This window comes from Uloborus diversus, chromosome 5 (genome assembly GCF_026930045.1).
Source record: "Uloborus diversus isolate 005 chromosome 5, Udiv.v.3.1, whole genome shotgun sequence".
Taxonomy (NCBI): Eukaryota; Metazoa; Arthropoda; class Arachnida; order Araneae; family Uloboridae; genus Uloborus; species Uloborus diversus.
In genome coordinates, this window is record NC_072735.1 from 85,178,423 (window position 1) to 85,202,801 (window position 24,379).

The 24,379-nt window shown below is 35.6% G+C and overlaps 1 protein-coding gene across 1 annotated transcript in view; it reads right to left on the reverse strand.

Annotated features, from left to right (window-relative positions):
• The window catches only part of LOC129222129 (RING finger and transmembrane domain-containing protein 2-like), a 67,827-nt gene that overhangs the window by 35,618 nt on the left and 7,830 nt on the right, over window positions 1-24,379 (reverse strand).

Below are 24,379 nucleotides of genomic sequence, written 5' to 3' on the forward strand. Positions count from 1 at the left end.
CAACAGGCTATTATAACATTGTTCTCTTCCAGTAATTTTCAATGACTGAAACCTTACTTCAAGGGCTGGAAAGAGTGCAATGTACCTTGTAGTTCTCCATTAAAATCACACCACCAATAGATGTTATGGCAGTCGTTAATAGACAGTCGACCTGGGCATTTGCAGCTGGGCTGGAAAGAGTGCAATGTACCTTGTAGTTCTCCATTAAAATCACACCACCAATAGATGTTATGGCAGTCGTTAATAGACAGTCGACCTGGGCATTTGCAGCTTAAGCAGCTATATCAGTTGCCTCACTGTCTGTATCAATATCATAATTTTTAAATTTACAAAATAAAAGAGCATCAACAAGATCAGATTTGGCTCTTCTTTCTAGTATTCAACAAATGTTTGGAGCAGCAAAGCCTACTAAGGCTCTTGTACCAAAAAACCAAACCAACTAGGGTGGAGACAGGATTTGTGAAAAATATTTCCCTGATTAAGTTCACCAAATTTACCTGATTTTAATTACCAATGAAAATAATTCTCTTTCTTTTCTCTACTTGAAATTCATTGTATGTTTATATAAACTGCAATTTTTTTAATGCGGTACATGAAACTTTCAATCAGACTGGGACTTAATTGACCAATTTATTTATAAAACGGACAACGTTATCTTTAAAACAAACACTTTTTTTTAATACGATTTTTTTTATGCGGTCCCTATCCACTGCATTAAAACAGGTTTGAGAGTATAGTAATTGCTGCAAGAATAACAAGTAATAGTGAAAGTTTAGAAGTAATGCAGTTATACTTAAGTAAATAATAAACATATTTCTGTGAAACAAATTGAAACTTTTTGACATCTATTCATATTAGAGCTATTCTCAAATCAAAAACTTAAGTTTAAATGAATGAATACAGATTTATAACTATTAAAAAAATACGAGGGTTCCAATTGAATGTCGCGCCTACATTGAAACGCATGTGTACCGACTAACAGCATGCCTTGTTCATCAAACAAAGCCATTTGCATTGGTATTGATGTAGTGTTCCTTGTACAGTGTCAGTTTAAAATGTTTAAAACAATTGATCGGTCCGCCAAAAGTGAAATACGGTCGGTGATTCGGCTTTTTACGGCAAGGAAGGTTCCCGCAGCAGAAATCAATCGACAGATAAGCGGAGTGCATGGCCCCAATGCGAGCAATCTGCTATTCACATTCAAAATCTGATCAGATCTTTTGGATGGGAACAGATCAACCACCCACCGTATAGAGGTGCAGATTAGCGGTCGCCACTCGCCAATTGGCGACCAAAAATTTTCAATGGCTACCAAAGATTTCAGCGCCGATCGCCACCGGGTGACCAAAGGGGAAAAAAAATCCCCCCAAGTTGAAGTTATCGATTGCACTGTGCTTTCGGATCTAGTTTTTCATGCTGTGGTAATCACTAGTGTTCCCGCTAGGCCGTTTTTGAAGGGCGCAGCGCCATGCCCTTCTTTTAGATCGCGAAATGTGCCCTGCCCTTTTCAAAAATAAGAAATTGCACCTTTTGTTTTTAAAAAATGCCTCAACCATCGTTTCGACCTGCCGCGATATCGGGGCAATTTTATTTGTCCAGCGATCGTCTGCAAAAACGCCAATGTCTTATCCTTGTTCCCAGAATTTCACCTTGAAAACGGCCCCATAAACAAAAGGGGAAGCAAATACCAAGGGGAAGAAGGGATGAGATTCTCAGAATTCAAAGAGGCTTATCAGTAGGAAACAAAGGCATGTTCTTCCCTTCTACTGAGGGCTTGTTTTTGTAATGTTGTGGGAAGGAGTGGGGTCTTCTGGGAAGGGAGAGATCTTTGCTTCATTCCTTCCCATCCTTGATCTTCTGAGAATCAACAATGAGAAAGGGAATAGGACAATTTCCTAACATTTCAGCCTTTTGTGTCCGTTTTTCGTTTGCACGTGGAAATTAGGCTTAGCTAATTATAGCGCATTGCTAGTGATTGTAGCAATCTTTTAACATCTGTTTCTGGAAAGTTAACTTTCTGATTGTTTCCTAAGAAGAACATAGTACAAAGCTTACTGGGCTAAAATACAAGGGTATTTTTTTAATATCTCGGATTTTTAACCCCATCCCTCCCCCCAAAACCGTTTGAAATGGAAACATCGCATTGACAGGACGTTCATTCAATTCTTTCCTTTTTGCTAAGTATTTTAATTATCTTTGTATATGATTCATACAACAGATTATTTAAAACACTTATTGACATAATAAAAAGCATACTTTTGACTTATTTTTGCTTTTTTCTAACTGAAATAATCTTGCACTGTTTCTTTTTCATTCATAAATATTATACAACTTGTTATATATATGTTTATGAACTTAGATGGTTTTGAAATAAGGACATAGATGAGATTCAGTAAGATTAAGTTTAATAGTGCTGCGTCATAAGCACGCACCGCATGATGGAGTGAACAACAACGTTGGTCAGGGAGCGGTTGCAGTTAGAGGTAGAATAGCGATTCCGATTAAATAGATACATGACTAACTATAGTACATGACATCTCCCTTTTTTTTTTTGGAAAAAAACACATATATATATATATAAAGAACACACAAAAGTAGTTGAAGAGAAAAAAAAAAAATTTCCGAATATAAAATACAGGTGAAATCAAATATAATAATAATAAGAAAAATTACAATTATCATCATTATTATCTAAATACCAATGTTTAATTGTCTCTGAACCTTGATGGGGGTTTAATTAATCGGCCCGTACGGGTCGTTAAGGTTGTAGCAGCAGGAGTCTGAGTCACAGTACAAGAGCTAGGTGTTACAGTTACTGGAGTAATAATCTGGTTGGTTGTTGGGACTACAAACAGATCCTCTGCCGTTGATTCATTGTTGATGGGCTGTGCAGATCTAAAAATTTTAATGTGAAAACGATTTCTTCGATAAACTCTACCGTTCTCAGCTCTCACGCAGTAAGACCTAGGCTGAGGTCTAACCTTGCAAATTTTTCCTTTGCACCATTCTTTATTATGCTGAAACAATACTACTTGGTTATTATGCAATGGCTCTTACGGGCGTGTATGCAGGTCATATTTATGTTGACGTTGTTGCCTCAGATGTAGACGATTTTGGACATCACTACAGTCGTAATGAGGTTTGAGCAGTGACGGTAGAACTGGAATCAGGGTGCGAATCCGACGACCCATTAAGATCTCAGCTGGAGAAGGCAGACCATCCATGGGAGTGTTTCTGTACTCCATCAAAACTAGATGAGGATCCTTATTGTCTTGAGCAGCTTTGTTGAGGCTTGATTTGATGGTTTGTACACATCTTTCAACCTGTCCATTTGAACGGGGGTATCCTGGGCTAGATGGGTTGTGGAGTATATCCCAACTTGTACAGAATTCACTGAACTCTTTGGAATCAAATGGTGGTCCATTGTCTCCGACAATTTCTTCAGGAACTCCAAAACGAGCAAAGCAAGTTTTCAAAGCATTAATAACTGTGCTAGCTGTTGTGTGGTGCAAATGTTGCAATTCAATATATTTGGAAAAATAATCAACAATTAAAAGATATGTTACTGATGAGAGGTGAAAAAAATCAATTGCAACCTTTTGCCATGGTCGCTCAGCAAGCTTTCTGTCTAACAGTGGTTCTTTGATGTTTGACCTTTGGTTTTGTTCACAGATGGTACAGTGTGAAACCATATTTTCAATGTCGGTGTTCATACCTGGCCAGTAGAGAGATTGACGAGCAAGATTTTTGCATGACACTATGCCTCGGTGCCCAACATGGAGATGTTGCAAAATATCTTCACGACAAGACTTGGGAATCAGCAATCGCTGTCCACGACAGATGAGGCCATTCTCTATATGCAGTTCAGATTGGCAATGCCAATATGGTTGTGCTTGTAGAGTCACACTGTGTTTATTCTGGGGCCATCCATTTGTGATGTAATTTCTTACACTTTTAAGTTCTGCATCATTCTGCGATTCCAGACTGATTTTATCAAGCTTGGATTTTGATGCTTGTACCAGCAAGGAAACCATTAGTTGAGCAGAGTCAATATCTGATGTTGAGACAGGATGTGCTGGCAAGGGTGCTCTGGACAAGGCATCAGCGACAGCTAAATATTTTCCAGGAACGTGTGTTAGTTTGAAAGAATATCCCTGAAGCCTCAATAACAGTCTTTGCAGTCTAGGTGATATTTTTTCAAATGGTTTGTGGATTAAGCCTAGGAGGGGCTTGTGGTCAGTTTCAATTTCTACATGCTGGCCAAAAACAAAATAATGAAAATGTTCACAAGCATGAACAATAGCAAGGAGTTCTTTTTCGATTTGAGAATACCTTGACTGAGCCTCGGAAAGAGTTGCAGAAGTATATGCAACTGCTTGGTGATTCTGGAGAAGAACTCCACCAATTCCAAAAGAACTTGCATCTACAGAGAGCACTATGGGTTTATCTCCGTCAAAAAATTGGAGAATTGTAGATGACTGTAGCAAGTCTTTAACTTTTGAGAATGCTTCATCATGATGAGAGTCCCAAATCCAATTTGTGTCTTTCTTTAGCAGATCTCTTAAAATAGACGTTTCCTGTGAGAACTTAGGCACAAATTTCATGAGATATGTGGCCATACCTAAGAATCTCATTAATTCTTGTTTGTTGGTAGGAACAGGAAAATCGGATATTGCTGAAACTTTTTTAGGATCAGGAGAAATACCATCTGGTGAAATTATATGGCCTAAATATTGTAGCTTAGAAACAGCAATCTTGGTCTTATCTTTGTTTAGTTTCAAACCACTTTGCCTAGCAATTTGAAATACCTTTCTTAGCTTTTCACAATGGTCTTCTAGGTTTGCACTGTACACCATAATATCATCAAAATATGGAGCGATGTCTGGACAACCTTCAAAAATGTTGTCCATGGCCATTTGGTACACTTCCGGCGCACAGGATAAACCAAAAGGCATTACGAGGAAACGGAATCTACCAAATGGTGTAATGAAAGTACACAGATCAGCACTTTCTTCGTCTAGTTGGATATGGTAGAAGGCATTTTTTGCATCTACAAGGGAAAAGATTTTTGAGCCCTTGAGCTTTGATAAGAGTTGATCCTGCGTTGGGATTTGATAGTGTTGTCTCTTGATGTATTTGTTGAGAGGACGAGGATCAAGACAAACTCGTAGAGAACCGTCTTTTTTAGGAACCACAACTATTGGATTAACCCAATCAGTCGGTTTTGTCACCTTTTCAATTATACCATTGTGTTCCATTCTCAAGAGTTCATCCTTGAGTTTATTTTCTAATGCCAATGGGATTTTGCGTGATGCAGCTATAACGGGAACTGCATTTTCATTTAAAATGATTTTATGTTTCCCGGGTAGGCGACCCACACCCTCAAAAATGTCACTATACTCTTCAATTAATTTTGACAGCTTAGGTGTATAAGATGTGTTAGGAGGAGGAACGCTATTATTAGATGAATTAACATTTGAAACACACTTGGTAGAAACACTGTTGATGCACTTTCCACTTTCTTGTGATGTGGTGTCGATTCGTTTGATGAGATTTAAATGACTGCATGCAGCCGCACTTAGTACTGGCTGCACACTAAGATTCACTATGTGGAAGGTAAGAGCATAACACTGATTATTAACTTCACACTGTAAAACACTTTTACCAACAACTGGTAAGGCATCACCCGTATATGTACACACTTGAAGAGATGTTTGAACAAGTGTTGGCGAATTTTTGAGACTTTTAAATATAGAAAAAGGAAGCACATTTACTTGAGCACCGGTATCCAACTTGAAAACAATGGGGAAACTATTTACAAAAATTTGTTGAAGCCAATCACAATCAGATGATGTTGATATTGTCCCAATGTATGCCACATTAGGGTTAGAGCATTCAATTGTTGACACTTGCGAGTGCTGTTTTGGATGTCTCCTTTGCTGTCTGCAAAAGCTAGCAAAATGGTTTTGCATTTGGCAGTTGTGGCAGGTTTTGCCATAAGCTGGACAATTCCGGGGAGCATGTTGTGACCCACATCTGGAGCATGGTCGTTTTCTCTGCACTTGAGATGCATTTTTCTTGGCAGGATTTAGCTTAAATTGGTGTGTACTTGTGCTTGAGTTACCTTGACCCTGGAGCTTCTTGGATTTTTGATGGCTGATTGCATCAACTTGCTTAGATGAAGATTGCTGTGACATTGCAAGAGAGTGCAATTTTGAGAGCTCAGCTGACTTGCAGATTTCTACAGTCTTTTTTAATGAGAGTTCTGGTTCCCTAAGCAGGCGTTCACGCAAAACATCATCGCGTAACCCCTGAATTATGCGATCCTTAATGTTCCGATCGTAAGCAGCATCGAACTCACATTGATCTGCTTGCAGCTTGATTTCTGTAACGAACGAGTCGAAGTTCTGACCTGGTTTCTGATACATATTGTTGAACACAAAAGTTGCGAGTGTTACGTTACGATATGGTTTGTAGTGGTCATCAAATTTATCTAAAACTTGCTTGACAGTTCTTGTCTGACCAGCTGTAAGGGTTGGAAAGTCGAAAGTTAAGTAATCTTTGTATGAGGATTTTCCAATGACGCTTAGCAACAAAGCGATTCGAGTTTCGTCATCTTCCTTGCTGTACTTTACTGCAGTTTCAAACAGTTCATATTTCTGTCTCCAGTCGCTCCAAGCCTCTGCTGGGTTATCTCCAGGAACGAATATTTCCATCTGAAGAAGTTGATGCGCCATGCTGACTCTAGATGCTTAAGTCCACACAACGAAAAATAAGTTTAAAAATATGGCACTTTTCGAAATCTGCAAGTAATATTTTCTTCTGACACCATGTTATATATATGTTTATGAACTTAGATGGTTTTGAAATAAGGACATAGATGAGATTCAGTAAGATTAAGTTTAATAGTGCTGCGTCATAAGCACGCACCGCATGATGGATGATGAAGTGAACAACAACGTTGGTCAGGGAGCGGTTGCAGTTAGAGGTAGAATAGCGATTCCGATTAAATAGATACATGACTAACTATAATACATGACACAACTGATTTTTAAAAAAATCACAAAATTAAAATGGCAAAATATTAAATTTTCACAAAAATTGTCTGAGATTAAAATCTTAGCTTGGCCTAAGCTGTTTATGCATTGCATTTAGGAGCGCATACATCTGCGAACACATTTGTGTTATGAATTTGAACAACTCCAAGACTAGGAAATAGAACTCAAATAAAATCTTTTTAGTTTTGCAACTTGCTACCACTGCATTTTTGAAGCACTGCACACAGTATTTTAAGTTAATTATTCTATTTGAAGTGTAATATATTTAAAAAAGAAGAATTTATACTCATCACAATTTTGATGTCTACTAAAATAATTAATGGCACAGTGCACATTACTAGGCAGTTTCTTTGGTAGGAAGGGGGGGATCAGTTATTAAATACTGTTCTTCTTAAATTAAAATTCAAAGGGTTTTGAAATACCTAGAATTTTTTTTTAAACTCTTATAGGTAATTAAAATTATGGCCTGAAAAGTGTTGAAAAACACCCAAAGCCAAGTTTCAGCATTAGCTAAATGTTCCTATGGAGTGTGGAAAATGTGCTTAGCTTAGTTGGCATTTGTGTGTGTGGGGGGGGGAGCTAACCCTATTCTGAACACAAGTGCGTTTTCAGGATGAAATCACATTTAATACTAAAGTCAGTGGTGACGGCGATCAAGGTGGGGGGGGGGGGAGGTCATGGTGCAGACTAGACTGTTTGAATTTTTGCAAGGTGTTTTAAGTGTTTATTTCTCCTCTTAATTTTTTTTTGGGGGGGGGGAGGGTTGAGGGGCGCTCAGTTCTTTTTGAGTGGTGCATCATTGGTCTTGGATGGAGGGGGGGGGGGACACCGCGTTGAAATAGTGCCCTTTTTTTAAGAAAGTGCCCCTTTCAAAGGCCAGCACCCTGCCCTTTTTTTTCTAGAGGTAACATTAGTAATCACTCGTCTAGACGCGACGTCACTTACTGACCTTCAAGAAAAGTTGAAATGTTGCCCCTCTCCTCGCTGATTCGTTGACCACTTCCCGTTTGCTACACCTACACTGCGTTAGGGGCTTAGAGATTGATCGGGGAGCCCCCCCCCCCCCGCGGTCCAGCAGATATGACCCCCGAACCCAATTAAGGTCAACACCGCAGCATCTGCAGACTTGATTTCAGTTCTTCAAAACGAAGACAACCAGCATCAAGTCAGTTCATTTTTCATTATTATAGAAAAAAAAATTTTTTTTTTGGAAAGATTACTGTAACGTGTGTGACAAACTAAACATGGAATCAAATACATTATTTTTCTGCTGTATAATACGCTATCGATTTAAAAATCAATTTTTAGAAGTACCAAATTACTTTAAAGTGGCCGACTTACACCAGTGTCATGAAACTTTTCACGACTTGCTTCGCGAAAATCTGCTTCCCTTGTTCCTTTTACATCTTGCAAATATTTTAATATAATTTTTTTTTTCAATCTGAAAATATTTTGACAGATGCAGCGTTAAATTAGCTTATTTAATGTTTAATTTTCATGACTTTATTTAGGGAGCCATATTAAATTTGAAATCGTACTTCGTGCGAAAAATTGCACTTCGTGATTTAGATTTCAATCCTTTTACACCTTGTAAATATTAAAAATATTTCTTAAAATCGGAAGTTATTTTGCGCAGGCTAAATTTAATTAGCTTATTTCGCGTTTGATTTTAATGAATGGATTTATTTTTGGATCCATGCTTCCTTTGTAATCGTACTTCGCGGGGAACTGCACCTCGTGGTTGAGTTTTCAATAGTTTTGCATCTTGTTCATTTCTTAATATTTTTGACAAATGAAAGTTATTTTGACGTATACTACCTTATATTAGCTTGGTCTATTTTAATAAAAGAATTAATTTTGAAGCCACGCTTCCTTTGTAATCGTACTTTGAGGGGAATTGCACCTCGTGGTTGAGTTTTCAATCCCTTCGGATCTTGTACAGATTTTAATATTTTTGATAATCGGAAGTTATTTTGGCACAGGCTGCCTTAATTTAGCTCTTTTTTATGTTTATTTTAAAGATTTGATTTATTTTTGGAATCGTGCTTTCTTTATAATCGTACTTCGCGGATAACTATAACCACGTGGTTGAGTTTTAATTCCTTTTGCATCTTATACATATCTTAATATTTTTGACAGAAGAAAGTTATTTAGACAAATGCAACCTTATAATAGTTGTTTTATGTTCTATTTTTATAAAACAATTTATTTTTGAAGCCATGCTTCCTTTGTAACCGCACTTCGTGGGGAGCTGCACCTCGTGGTTGAATTTTCAATCTTTTTGCATCTTGTACAATTGTCTTCATATTTTTTATAAGCAAAAGTTATTTTGATGTGTGCTACCTTAGATTAGCTTGTTTCATGTTCCATTTTAATAAAAGAATTTATTTTTGGAGCCATGCTAACTTTGGAATCGCACTTTGAGGATAATTGCATCTTGTGCTTTAGATTTCCTTTTGCATCTTGTACCAACATATTTTAATTTTTTTGGCAGTCGGAAGTTGTCAGATTTATTTTAAGTTTTTTTTAAATAAATAATAAATGCAATTATTTTCGGGAAACGTGCCGACATTGCACAGCAGTTTTGCTAATCTTTTTGCATTTTTTAAATACTTCAGAAGTTTTGATAATTGAAAGTTATATTTTAATAACTAAAAAGTAATAAATCCTGTTCATATATTTATTTTTACAGGCTTTATTTTAATCAATTTAATTTTATCCTAAAATATTAAATCTAAACATTTTTTTTTCTGTTGAATTTGAAATGTATTATTTCTATAAACGATACTAAATGTCGTATGTTGATAGGCAGATTTCTGGAGTAGTGGATAACTACTTTATTATTAGTTCAATTCTAATTCAGACTTTTAAAATAACCATTTGTTCGCAAACTACAAATATTTTTCTAGTTTGTTTTTATTATGTGGTTTTGAATTTTAAAATTTGGTCCTACAAATTTAAATTTGCAAATATGTTGGCTAGGGGATTCCATGAAAAGTGAAACCAGTAGGTCAAACAAATATTAGATTTTTAACTTAATGTGTTCCTCCATCCTATTTCAATCCAAATCATTCTCAGATTTCTTCAATGAGAGAAGGAAAATACTTACCAATCTTCACTGGTACTGATTTTTATTGTGCTAAGATTTTTAATACATAGATATATAAAATATATGTACAGTGAAGCAGAGTTTATACGTTTTTGAAGGGACTGTATGAAAAAAGTGTATAAGGGGAAAAACGTACAATGGGTATGCATTAAAATGTATTGGATTCTGCAGGGACCAATTCAAAAAATGTAACAAAGAGAAATGTATAAACGGTGCTTTTCTGTATATATATATGTGTGGGTGTATGTTTGGCTACCAAAAATTTGAAGTGGCTACCAAAGTTTTTGGTGTAGGTAGCCACTGGCTACCAAAGAAAAATACAAGTCTACACCTCTACCACCGTACAGTCTGGACTTGGCACTGAGTGATTTTCACTTGTTCCGCTACCTAAAGGAGTTTCTCAGCGGCAAGCGTTTCGCCACAGATGACGAGATGAAAGAAGCAGTTCAAGACTGGTTATCCTCAAAGCCAGCAGACTTCTATGACTTAAGCATACAAAAGCTTGTAGCACGTCATGACAAATGTTTAAACAAATATGGTGGCTATGTAGAAAAATAGAGAAACATGTAAGGAATTAAATATGAAAAGATTTTGGAAAAAACCTGTGTTTTTTTTTTTATATATATAAGAAATGGAACCTTATTTTATGAATACCCCTCGTAATACAAATATTTACTTATGTGTGTCATTCCAACGAAAATGGATCGACTATTTATTTATGATTAAAAATGTTTTTTTTTTTTTTGTTTTGAACCCGGACAATTCACCCCCCCCCCTCATTTTTTAAAATTATTTTTATTATTATTTGTTTCTTTCTTTCTTTTTAATTTTTTTTTTAACGTGATCGACAATGATTAGCTTGCAGATACTTTTAAGTTAGTTGCAAAGATGCAATTATTGAAAAAAAATAAGGAAAACATAGCAAAATATTTTAGACATGAAACTGATCGTTAGTATTTCTTTATGATCATTATTGCAATACAATAATCATTAACCCCATTGATGTTGGTATCAAAAAAAAAAAAAAAACAATGAATTTTTGATAATTTTATTAGTTCACATACAAATTTAATTTTTCCTGTTGAATTTTCTATTTTTACTTTCTTCTATATCTAATATATAGAAGAAAGTATTGGATTCGTGCAAATTTTCGAATTTCGAATTTTGACGGATTCGAACGTTTTGAGGTGTGCTGAGTCCATTTCGACTATTTTTGGAAAATGTCTGTCTGTCTGTGTGTGTGTATGTATGTGTGTGTGTATGTGTGTGTCACGTCTGTGTGTGACCAGTTTTTTGTGGCCGCTCTACAGCAAAAACTACCGCATGAAATCGAACGAAATTTGGTACACATATGTGCCCCTATGTGAACTTGTGCCCATTGGTTTTTGGCGCGAATTCCTCCAAGGGGGTGGAGCAATGGGACGTTTTTTGAGTTACGCGTGCTTGTTATTCCTCAGGAAGTAACCGGTGGAATCAAACAAAATTTGGTCCACATGTTGCCATTAACAGGAACAGGTGCTGATTCAATTTTGGTGTCAATAACTCAAACGGGGGTTGAGCTATAGAACATTTTTTGTCGTCAATTGTGACTGCTGTATTTCAAGAAATAATGAACAGAATGAAAGAAAAATTTATCGGCAAGTAGTCCTTAGTGGGTATAAGAGCCGATTTTATTTTGGTGTCAACAGCTAAAAAGGGGGTAGCGCAATCGCCCGTTCTTTTTTTTCATTGTGAGTGCCCTATCTCAAGAAGTAATGCTACGTTCTGGTTGAAATTTGGAATATATGTGAATCCATATGTAAACAGGCTTTGGTTCAATTTTGACGCCAATCGCTCCAAGAGGTGTTGTTGTTGTTTTTTGCGAATAAAAATAGCTTTATTAATGCAACAATAAGAAAGATAAATCGTAATAGATTGTCGTCTGCGTATTTCTCGTGATTTTAATTGTATGGAAATGACCGGAAATATTATCTCAATGATTTAAAATTTTTAACTGTTGCCATCTTATGTTTGTTGACAAATAAAATATTTGTAATTAATTCAAGCAAGGCTTTTAAAATAACTTTCAATTTTCGCTCTTTGCTTTGCTTTTGTAATAATTCAGACATTGGGATGGTCGTCAAGGTTTTGCATGTGTAATTTTGTTTTTGTTGGGAATATTGCTTCCTCGTTAAGCATAGGGAGGGATTAGAATTATAAGAAAGATATAGAAGAAAGTTTCGTGATGGCCACAACATACTAGTTATTTTTATGGTAGATTTTCTACCAACCAGCGTTTGTATAGTCTAAGCATAATTTTAATTAAAATTTTACATTGCATTTTTAACTGCAATAATTGCATTTATTATCAATTATAAATATCTATAATTGTCAAATATTACTTACACTTACATAAAAGAGTTTTCTAATCAAATTTCATTTATTAAAAAAAAAAAAACTGTTCAGTTTGCAAAATATAATTTTATTGAATATGGACAAAGAAAAACCTATGGCTAAAATAACTAAAAAAAAATATTTACATTTAAGGAAATAATTAAACTGAATATTAGTGCATTAGAATCATATCGGGATGAATAGTGAATCATCATTTCAAAGCTTCTGGTGTTTCGCCATTCTTTTACCTCACTTTGCACAAATTTCTCAAGAAACGAGCTGATGTGTGCATCAAATGACTTCCTTTTACTCCAATTTAATGTCGTTTCCCCATAATTGGCAATTTTAATGTGATTCGATTGTTTACTCTCTAAATATCACCAACAATGGACAAATTGAAACCAAATTAAAAAAAAAAATCATTGCCAAATTTGTCGCCAAGATGGCGACAAATAGCAGGTGCGGCCCTGCCTAAGGGGGCAAAAGATCCCCTTAGGCAGGGCCGCACCGCCCCTACGTGCAAGGTCATGCACAACGGCGCCAGAGTAAAAAAGGCGCCAGGCTCTACCAATCAAAAATGCTCTAAAAAGGAGGGAAAAATCTCCAACCACAAAGATAAGATTGAACTTTTTGTTATATCTACAAAAGCAGCGGTGAAATTATACTGCTCATTAAAAAAAAAAAATTCTCCTTGCTGCCAATCTATAAGGAAAAATTATTGTCTTTTCGTGTCTGAAAACACATGATGCTAATTAATGCATACATTAGCATGTTTCATTATATGTGGAGCCATGAATGTTATTTCGGCATGTCTATAATTTCACAAGGTTGAGCATACGAAGCAGCGCAAGAAATTTGCTATTCCCTATTTTGGTTCTCGCGATGAATATGTTATATTATAATTTGTGCAATACATCTTTTTGTGATTTTAACTTATTGTTCATGGTAATTGCACTGCAGCATGTTATCATACATTAAAAGATACAATAAGCACATTTGCATATTATTTACCTGTGTGTAATATGCATATATTGTAGACAATAATTTAGATTAACTTTTTAGTTCCGAAAAGTAACAATTTGACCATAATCACTCAATTCCTCCATCCCATTTTTCTTCAACTATTTGTGTATTAAATTGAAGAAATAGCTTTGGACAATGTGTTTGTTTAGATATTAAATTCAATGCCTTTTTAACAATTTTGTATTTTTGAAATATTTATTTTACCGGCAAGTTTCAGTTTCAGATTTTAAGGTGGAATATTCTCTACAATATTATCCTTCAATTTAGAAATATAATCAGTCAAAACGAGCTGATGTGTGCATCACATGACTTCCTTTTACTCCAATTAAATGTCATTTTCTCATTATTGGTAATTTTAATGTGATTCAATGGTTTACTCTCTAAATATCACCAACAGTGGCCAAATTGAAATTAGATTTAAAAAAAAAAAAGTAGCCAAATTTGTCGCCAAGTTGGTGACAAAACTTGGCGATATATTGCCAAGTGTCCGCCAAATTGTAACAACACTTGAGTTTACATCGAAATTAACAATGATTCCCCCCCCCCAAAAGGGGCAAAATACCTCCTTAAAAACACTCGAATGCAACCAAAAGGGGAGGTGCACAACTAGATCCCACTAGGAGTCTGAGTACTAAATTTCAACTTTTTAGGACATACCGTTCTTGAGTTATGCGACATACATACGCATATCCGCACATACACACAGACGTCACGAGAAAACTCGTTGTAACTAACTCAGGAATTGTCAAAATGGATATTTCGCGTGTCTATACGTTCTTAGGCCTTTATCCACGTGTGGTCGAGTCGAAAAAAAACTCAACATTCTTTCGGGGGTGAGCAAAATGAAAATTAAGGTCGATTTTTCAGTGAAAATTTTTTTTGCGAATACAATACTTCCTTTTTTGCAAAAGGAAGTAAAAATTAAGTTAGAATAGCCTCTGAACCACTTGTCCTAATATCATAGAATACTGCTTAGGTTTTTAGGACTTGAATTTTGAAAAATTTTCTGGGGGGGAGTTCTAGAATTCCCTTCTTATAAAAATCTTTAAAGTTGCCTGCAACTGCGTTTTTGGAAGTTCAATTTCGAAAAATTAAAGGGGAAAAAATTGATTTATTTTTATTTATAAAAAACAAAACAAAAAATGATTGAGTAGAATGCCCGAGTTTCATTTATCATTCTAACGTCAATAAATATGGTCTATATTCATATTTTAAGGCTTCAACTTGCATGAATTCCCGCGGAGCCTCTTGTACCGTTTTTTCCCATAGCACCATCAAAGATCGTCTAAAATTGCATCTTTCAAACTACAAGTTTCAATTTTTTCCAGTGAGAAATCCTAGACCCCTATTATTAAAATATATGTTTTTTTTTTCAATTTGTGGCCCCCTAAAAAGTATTTTCTAGCTGTGCCACTGCTCTTGTTGTCGGGTTTCGGCATTCATAAAAGTTTTATTAATTGTTAATCACTTAGAGATTAAATAGATATTCAAAGTGACTTTAACTTAGATATTAAAATATTTTCTTCCTCCAAAATGCATTATTTGCATATCAGAGGAGCTGCTGAGCTTGGAACAACTTCGAGATATGAAGTAAAAACATACACAATATTGCAAACTTAAATATTCACACATTTTTTATATAAATTGAATGCCAAATGTATTTTTTAAATTTTATATTTTTCTACGAAATCTTCCTCCAGGTATTAACTATATTTTCCTCGAACGCCAAAGCATAAAGGCACTCAAAGGGCATTTGCACGACGGCGCCGATCTGACTTGGCGCGGCCCTGCCCTTAGGAACATCCAAATGAAACCAAAAGGGAAGGTGGACATTTAGACCCCACTAGGAATCCACGTACCAAATTTCAAATTTCTAGGACATATTGTTTTTGAGTTATGCAAAACACATACGCATATACATACGTACATACGGACGTCACGAGAAAATTCGTTGTAATTAACTCGGGGGTCGTCAAAATGGATATTTTGGCTGCCTGTACGGTCCTAGGCATGTATCCACGTGTGATCGGGTTGAAAGGTCGGTCATTCATTCAGGGGTGAAAGAAATGGAAATTAAGGCCGATTTTTTAGTGAAATTTTTTTCGCGAATACAATACTTCCTTTTTTGTAAAAGGAAGTAAAAAGTGACCTCCACAATTTTTTTTGAACAACTTCTAATGCTGTATTCATCTACGGATCAAGAAAGTCTACCCTACAGATGCACTTCCTATGTGCTTCAATAACTATGACACATAGGAACAATTATTTTATTTTTCTCAGAAGCGCCTCATTTATGTACTGCCCGATTCACATCATGTCCTAAATACTTAATTGCTTGCAACTGCTGCCACAGTACTGCCATTCCATTTTGCAACATCATCTTCATTACAACATTATCACATGCTATTGGTTGTGTGTGTGAGTTTCTTCATTTCATTTCTTGAACTTAATGGAGCATCCAATTGTATACTCTCTTTCAATGCATAAGTTGAAAGAATATCCCTTTTAGAAAGTTCTTTTAGCACAGGAATACAAGTAAAAAATTGACATAATGGCATGAGGTTCATCTCTGGTACTTAGGTACTCATAATTTTTCCAAAAGTCCAAGTAAAACGTCAGCCTAAACCAATTTGTCTAGGTGCCGTAATATAAAAGTTTGTATGATGAGACTAACACCCACAGCTAATAGCCAAATCAAATCGGATTTCCTCTTATCAGCTTGTTGCTTCCATGATAAAGGTCCGTCGACTCATCTACATTGATGTATTCTGAGTTTTCTAAATTCTTGTTGCTCTGTTGAATGGTTTAAAAAGGGAGCAGACTTTAAAGAAGTAGAAAAGGCTGTCATTATCTTCAATTTTTTACTTAAAACATAAACTTTGTAAATATAATCAACAACATTGTTAAAATACATAAAATCTGTAAAATCTTTAAAAAATATCACTTATTTGTGCAAATTTTAGGTCAAACACTTCATTTGCCCGAAACAAGACAGAGACTACATATTCGTCCGTTTGTACAATTTTCTATCATTGAAAGTAAAAGTGAATTTACAACATGAAACCAAGATAAAAGCAACTTTCGAAAAGTATATTTAAATCAAATGCACTGTTACAATTATGAAACAATTTTAAAACCTTTTTGAAATTACTAAAATACATGCAAAACTTGAATTTTGAAATGAAATGAAATGAAGGAGAGGGGGGCTCAGCAGAGTCAAGCACTGCGACCAGAGGTCTATTGTACTAAACCCCAAACAAAAATCTTAAAAAAGACCAGTAGCCGTAGCAAAGATTAGCAGGCATTTAATGGGAATATCATAGATTTCCCAAGAATCAAGTAAGTGGCGGCCAAGGTGTTCAAACCTATAGGCAGAAAAGGTATCATAATCACACAGAATATGTGCAACAGTTTCCTCATGAAAGCGACAGCCTCTACAAATTGGGTCATCAGACACGCCCATAATAGTAAGATGCCGCTTCAAGGTACAGTGACCAGTAAGGAGGCCAATAGCTCTTCTGACGCTGTTGCGGTTCAGACTTAAGAGCTCCTTTGCCCTAATACTAGGGCAACCTCTATTAAGTTCTTTCGCCTGCCGCTGTCCATCAAGGTTGCGCCAGTTATTATACTGTTTTTTACCAAAAATATCAAAAACAGCAGTTTTAATAAGATTTTTCAAAATCCCAATTGCTGGCTCAGGGCCAACAAAAGGGATATCAGAACCATTCCGAGCAAGATAGTCGGCCTTTTCATTTCCCTGCACTCCAGAGTGTCCAGGTACTCAGCAAAGGGTAACCTTGTTCAGCTTTGCAAGATTGCAGAGCAAATTATAGCACTCCCAAACGATGTGGGATGTCATAACAACCTTCTTGAGTGCGTTTAAGGCAGCCTGACTATCAGAGCATATATGAACACAACGGTCTCTATAGCCACGACTCAGGCAAATACCACAACACACCAGGATAGCATAAATTTCAGCCTGAAAAACAGAAGTAAATTTGCCCAGAGGACAGGAATATTCAATACTATCACCGGAACAAAAAGCCCCAGCCCCAGTCCTTTCATTCATCTTAGAACCATCGGTGTACCAGAGAGTGCAATCTTTACCATGAGATAAGGTAACATCCCTCCAGTCACTCCTAGAAGGAAAGATAACCTGATATGGCTCATCAAAAGCATACTCGCCAAGCATGTAGTCACTTGGCAGGCCAGAAAGAGGATGAGTAAGTACATCCTCATCAAAGTACTTCCAGGAAAGGTAACAAGAGTAGGCTTTCCATTGATTTGAGCGTTTAAGCCTTTCCATACACAAGAAAGCTTCAGCTTCAATCCGCATATGGAGTGGACATAAACCTAAAAGTAGTTCCAGCGCAGCAGTAGGCGTTGTCCTAATACAGCCAGTCATGGCTATGCAGACTAACCTCTGCAGCTTGTTAAGCTCATTTCTAGCAATGTCAAGTTTAGTTCTTGACCACCAGACAATAGAGCCATACGTAATGATGGGACAGATAACCATCTTGTAGATCCAATGGATAACCCTGGGGCTGAGCCCCCAGGTTCTACCAATAGCTCTCTTGCAAGACCAAAGGACTTTATTAGCCTTTGCCAAACAGTGGGTGAAGTGTTTCTTCCAGTTCATCTTGGAGTCAAAATACATCATAAGATACTTGACCTCGTCAGCGCAGCTGAGAGTTTGTCCGAAAAAAGTAATATTACTCACCTGGATTGCTCTTTTACATGTAAAAGCAACCATAGTGGTCTTAAGAGGATTTACAGAAAGACCCTCAGAATGACACCATCTTTCCACACATTTTAAACCATGTGATAGGATTGAGGAGACATTGTCTAAGAACTAGCCTCTGGCCACAATGATCACATCATCAGCATAGCCACAGCAAAAAAGGCCAGAAGAAGTAATGCTTTCAAGCAGCGAATCTACAACAAGACACCAAAGGATAGGTGAAAGAACACCACCCTGTGGACATCCAGCATTTGCGTGAACAGTTAAATCGACACCACTAAGAGAGGCATTGACAAATCTATACCGTAACAGATTTTCAATCCAATTGACAATAGTTACATCAATACCCCTACTGGCAAGGGCTCTCAAGATAGTAGTAACAGGGACTCTATCAAAGGCACCTTCAATATCAAGGAAGACAGCCAGAGCTAACTTCTTGTCCTTATAAGACTTCTCCAAAATAAAGGAGAGACTATATAAGGCAGTTTCAGTAGACCTGCCAGGCTGATAAGCATGCTGAGAAGGAGAGAGAGGGGAGACTTTCAACAGTTTCCCTAATATGTCTCTCAACCAACTTCTCCAAAGCCTTCAATAAAAAGGAGGTGAGACTAATAGGTCTAAAAGACTTAGCCTCATAGTAGTTATCTTTTCCAACTTTTGGTATAAAGATAACCTTGGTATGCCTCCAAGCAGTTGGAACGTGCTTGAAAGCAATACAAGCTCTAAAAATCCTACAGAGTACAGGGGCAAGAACCTCAATACCCTTCTGAAGAAGGGCAGGAATGATGCCATCCATACCAGGAGTCTTGAAAGGCTTAAATGAGTTAATTGCCCAAAGAACCCTTTCATAAGTGACAATGCTTCTAGCACAGTCCCATTTGCACTTCGTACACCATCTAACAGGTAATGTGGCTGAAGGGAGTGGGCCATCTATAACATTTGAACCGGGAAAGTGGACCTTTAGCATCTCTGCTAGGGTATCACCTCCAGATTCAGTGAAGCTACCGTCAGTGCGCTTTAGTGTATTTAGGTCGCAATTCCTGTCTCTGGTCATGAATTTTGTAATTCTGGCCATAGCAGAAACATCCTTAATATTATCACAGAAATTCCTCCAGGAAGCATATTTAGCATCCCTGATGGCTTTATTGTAATCAGTGAGGGTGCTTTTATAAGTACCCCAATCACCATTCTTCTGAGCTCTGTTGAAGAGCTTTCTGCATTTGCTACGTAGGTCACTGATCTCTCTAGACCACCAAGGAACTAACCTTGGCGAGTCAGTGACATTAGCCTTACAGTTCCGGTAGTAGGATTGGAGAATGGCACGTTGCAAAACTTGAATTTTACTTTTTGGCGGAAGAGGAATGCTGTTAAAGTTATCATTTATTCAAGTTTTATGCCTACTAATGTGTCCATTTTAACAAAGATGCAATAATTGTATTTTCCCCCATTTTTGTGATTATTTACTATGCAAAATGCATAGCTGTTGGGCTGATAGCATCGTGTAACAACGAATTATAATGTTTCCCGGTTGGTACATTTTTGTACCAACCGGCGTCAATGGGTTAATGAGAAAGTTATATGTTGAAGAACAAGAAATTTAAATCATTTTAAAGTAAAAAACATTTTACATTGAAACAATTAGTGAATTCATAAGTAAAACATGCCAATAAAAATTTCAAAAAATCTAAAGATGGCAGCTTTTTATAAAAGAATTTTATAAACCTACTTTTCAGCATTTAGAAAAATAGCTTATAAAAAATTCCCTCCAAGTTTTGTTGTAATTAAACTTTTGCATGTTTAAAATCTAAATGAATAAAATTAATTACTGCATACCCGTAAAAAAATATAAGTGGTATTAAAATGTTTACGCATTATGAGGGAACTTCAATGAAAAAAAAAGTATCCATATAGTAAAAATTAACGGAAGAATTAACATACATAAAACATTTGGTACATTTCAAAAATTTTCATCAAACTAGTCAAACACTGCCGAAAACAATGCTGATGAAGTTTCAAATTTTAAGCAAAACTACATATTCAACTAGATCTTTAAAATGAAAAATAATCCGCCATGTAAATATATCAATTAATTAAACAACAATAACAGTTAAATCAAACTGCTTTTTCTAAAGAAAAAGTTGCTGAAAGAAAGTTTGCAAAGCAAAGCAGGTGGATTAACTAGAGGGGGGGGGGGATTGAAGTTTCGGGCAGATATTCATCTTTATTAGAAGATTCTGTTAAAGAATCTATTCAAAATCTGCAAGTCACTAAAGACTGAAAAAAAATAAATAAAAGCAGGTGTATACAATATACATGCTTGCTGAATTTCGAGAGGGATGGAGCACGAAATTCCATAGGTATGTTGACAAACAAAGCAAGAAAAATATTTAAAACAGTTGATGGTGACACTTCCTACATTCAGTTTAATAAAATATTAGAAACCCTGCCTGATCCAGAGTTAAAATTGACATGTGGACGTTTGTATTATGATATGTGAATTCCTATATTCTATCAATATTTTCCAAAAAGCTTAACCAAAATATGGAAAAATTGAATTGAACACAAATTTTTAAAAAATTAAAGGTTGTTTATCTATTTTCTTTGCATAAACATAGAGATTACTTCTCACTTCAATAACTGTGTTGAACTTTGTTACAGGTATGTCCACTCTGTTTCAGGTTTTTCCACTCGGTAACAGGAATATTTTAACTATGATTTCATTATAAATTTGTGTTTAATTATTTAATTTAAAGGTTAATTTGCATAGAACTGCACAATTACTAACTATAATAACCAAACTCCAATAGCAAGTTTGTTTGATGTAAGAATCTAACTTTTGCATATGATTTTGTTTTTAATTTTGTATTTTTGAGAAAGATAATTAGCAATAAAACTTGAATGTACCTCTTACAGTGATATTTTAAAGCATTTGTATGAAAGATATGTTCATTTGTTTATATTAAACAAAAAAAATTGAAAATTTTGAATTTATTGTTGTTTTTAAATGTGTAACTGAGTGGACAAAATCTTTCACTACTGATAAAAGAAATAAGAATTTTGGATACAGTGAAACCTCTCTGAGCGACCACCTGTCTTAAGCGGTAGCCCCTTTCCATGGTCACTTTTTTGCGGCATGGATTCTTTGGTCATTAGACTTAATGTTAAATACACCCCTAGCAAAGGCTACATAACCTTCTAAACAGCCACCGAGTGGCGCGCCCATTCCATTTTTCAGGAAAACCTATTCACTTTCTGTTTCTAATCTGCAGCTTTTTAGTTAAAAGAGGAGAATTCTTATTGGCCTTTAACGAATTCCAATAATTTTGGAGTAAAAATGTCACCCATGTTTATTTTATTAGTTGGTCAGTGTGTAAGTGTAATAATCTGGGTAGCAAACAACATTGTCAGAGATTATTTTATGAATCTCGGACTACATATTGAAATTCTGAGCACTTTGAACGTAGAAAATCGGTGAGAGAATTAACAGCGTACGATTTTGAATTCTTTCCAGCACAAAACAACAATGGAGAGCTTTGATAATTACACTGCTGACAGAAAAACATTTTCTGGTTAACGAGTCAGCGAAAAAAAGCATTTTTGAATCAAATCTAATATTAGTTTCGGATTGTTTTAAATTGACTGATCAGTTCGCTGTGTGTATTATTAAAATCTTTTGAGCAAATGCGTTTTTTTATGCCTTTTAGGCAATAATTTGGCCTCTGACAATCAATTCACTAATACGTTTTTAATCATGAGCAAACTAAACTTTTTAATGAAATGATTTTGGGGAAACAGTGAAACCTCTTTGAGCGGCCACCCCTCTTAACAGCCAATTTTTTTTTGTGGCACGGATTTTTTAGCCCATAGACTTGATGTTAAAAATACCCCTAGCAACGGCCACCTAACCCTTCCGAACGGCTGCGGGTGGATGCATCCATCCCATTTTTCAGGAAAATCTATTCATATCCCATTTCTAATTGACAGCCTTCCAGTTCAAGGAGAAATTGTGGAGTAAAAATGTCACTCCCGCTTATTTTATTAGTTGGTCAGTGTGTGTGTGCATGTGTGTGATCCGGTTTGTAAACTATACTGCCAAAGATCATTTTCATGCATCTCGATCAATGCATTCATATGATAATATAAAAGCAGCGAGAGAATTAATAGAGTAAGATTTCGAATTTTTTCCAGTACGAAACAGCAGTGGAGCGCTTTGATAATTACAGTGCAAACTGAGAGAAATATCTTCTGGGTAACGAAAATAGCATTTTTAAATCAAATGTGATAAAAATCTGAGTGATTTAATTTTACTAATCAGTTCGCTGAGGCATTATTAAAGTTTTTACAACAAATAAATTTTTGTGCCTTTTAGTCACTGATTCAGCCTTAGACGATCAATTTACTAATGCGTTTTGTGACCGTCAGCAAGCCAAACTTTCAACTGAAGTGATTTTGAGGAAAATAGATTGCCATCGGAAATTCGGATGCAATGACAAATAATTGGATAGAGATTTAGGTTTTTAACTGAGAAACGAATTTGAAAACAATTGTTGGAGAAAAGTAAAAACTCGTCACAAATTGTATCCTTCGGTAGAGCAATTTATTTGCCATTTTGAATTGAAAAACATTTGAATTGCAACTAGCAACATTTTGAATTCGATTTTGAAAACAATTGTTGGAGAAGATCGAAATCGTAAGTCACAAAATGTATCCTTTCTTCGAAAAATGTAAACAATTAAATAATATACTAGTTCCCTTTTAGAACGGTCTCAAACTTCATTCTATGTATTAGACTTGCTTATATTGTGAATTATAGAATTATATTGCAACCGTAAAAAAAACCCTTTAAAGAGACCACCTCCTCTCAACGGCCGAAATTTTGTGGAACGGAGAGGTGGCCGCTCAGAGAGGTTTCATTGCATTAGTACCAAGTTGAGCTAATTAATTTTTATAGTTTAGATAAATTGAACCCTTTTGCTGCCATGACATTAATTTTTGTCGGATTAGTTGACTTTAAAAGAAAAAAAAATGGAAACCTGAAATGTACCATATTGACCGGAATGACCCATGTACACAAGGTATGTCAATTTCAAATGATCTCATTATTAATCGAAAAACAAATCTTAGATTACTTTTGCAACAACCTTTGAACGCAAAGAAAAAGGTTAATTTCAAAATACATTGAAGAATTTAACTTAGTTTTAAAATAAAAGATTTTTTTAAGTTGAAAAAAACCTTTTCAGGTTCTTGCGGAGGTGGAGTGGGGGGTGTAACCCCATCCAGGTCGACAATGAATAGTACAACGGAAAAAAACAGCTGATTTTGATTCAATTTTAGCAACCAAATTAAAAACGTGAGAAAAATCTTTTTTAAGCTTTTATTAAAATTAACCTAAAAAAATAAAGATTTCTTCTTGAAATCGTGATTATAGTATGCTAATTACTTCAAGACAATGAGAATAAGTAAAGGTAAGCGAGCTAAGGCAATAATGACGGTTTCTCTGCCTTTAGGGTTCTTTATTTTACGTAGCATGGAAGGTGTGAAAAGAAACTTCATGTAAAATAAACAACCCTACAGACACAGAAGCAGTCTTTACAAGTGAATCCTGGTTTATAAGTTAAGTTCAATACTTTGATGTTGAGGAAAAAAGATGCATGGCCGTGTATAGTTTGCACCTCATTAACTTTACAGTTTTTTTTTTAAAACAAATTACTGGTGGGTGACCAACCAATTAAGGGGAATTTAGGGTACTTAATTTTGCAAAGCAAAGTTAAAATTATTTTCTTTATTTAATTAATTTTCTCTGAATTTTTGTTATTTTTTCGAAATTCCCTGATCAAAAATATTCCTCGACTATTCCCTGATTTTCAGGTTCTGTCACCACCCTGAAGACGAAGAGTTCAAAAATGCAGTACGTAAAATCCTTCATGCTAATGCTTTGAGCATTTACAAAGAAGAATAGCAAGTTTATGGTTGAAAACAAAATCCCCTTTACCTCTTTCAAAATAAATATACTGGTGTATAGCCACATATTCCTATATATAATGAAGAATAATTAGCAAAGGAATGATTTACTTA